Genomic DNA, 1009 nt, shown 5'->3' with positions numbered 1-1009 from the left:
TAGATACCATCGATGTTTGTATATCATGATATTATCACAACACTGTGACACTTTGACTGAGAGAAGCTTAATGAGTTTCCTGTAAAATCTCACGCCAGGATTGACATTTTCTACCGTCGTTAAACATGTGTGTGTGTGTGTGTGTGTGTGTGTGTGTGTGTGTGTGTGTGTGTGTTTACCACAGCAGGGGGTTACCGTTTCCCATGTTACCTAACCAGCCTTTCCTGGACCCCAGCAGAGTGGGTGTCATCCCTGCTATCTCACCCATTTACAGACATTATGCTACGCAGCAAGGCACAACACATTACAGAGCTAACTATGGTATCTGTGAACATTCAGGGCGTCATGAAGCCCTTTAACCTGATGCAACACACACCTTATATGATAATGTTATGGTGGAGAAACAGATAATATCATGTGGATATGTGAGAGGTGAAGGTTAGTCTAACATATACAGTAAATACAAATGAAAAAGCACACAAAGGATGGAAGGGACAATGAAAGGAATCGTGTGTTCTGGAGGTAAATGTACAAATGAATGTAACCCAGCAAAAACAACTTAAAGAGGACATCTGCTCATTTTCAGGTGTATATCAGTATGTAGTGTCTCTACTTTAAAGAGTCCTCTCCTGCTGATGTTCAGGTGTATATCAGTATGTAGTGTCTCTACTTTAAAGAGTCCTCTCCTGCTGATGTTCAGGTGTATATCAGTATGTAGTGTCTCTACTTTAAAGAGTCCTCTCCTGCTGATGTTCAGGTGTATATCAGTATGTAGTGTCTCTACTTTAAAGAGTCCTCTCCTGCTGATGTTCAGGTGTATATCAGTATGTAGTGTCTCTACTTTAAAGAGTCCTCTCCTGCTGATGTTCAGGTGTATATCAGTATGTAGTGTCTCTACTTATATCTTTTTATAAAACCTAAACAATCCTATCATATCTTAAACCTCAAGGCATTGTTTGTGTCTGAAAGCCAAATAAAAGGCGGATATGAAACACATGCGAGACACGTT

This window comes from Notothenia coriiceps, unplaced genomic scaffold (genome assembly GCF_000735185.1).
Source record: "Notothenia coriiceps isolate Sejong01 unplaced genomic scaffold, NC01 NC01_scaffold00037250, whole genome shotgun sequence".
Lineage (NCBI taxonomy): Eukaryota > Metazoa > Chordata > Actinopteri > Perciformes > Nototheniidae > Notothenia > Notothenia coriiceps.
This window is presented reverse-complemented; position numbering follows the sequence as displayed.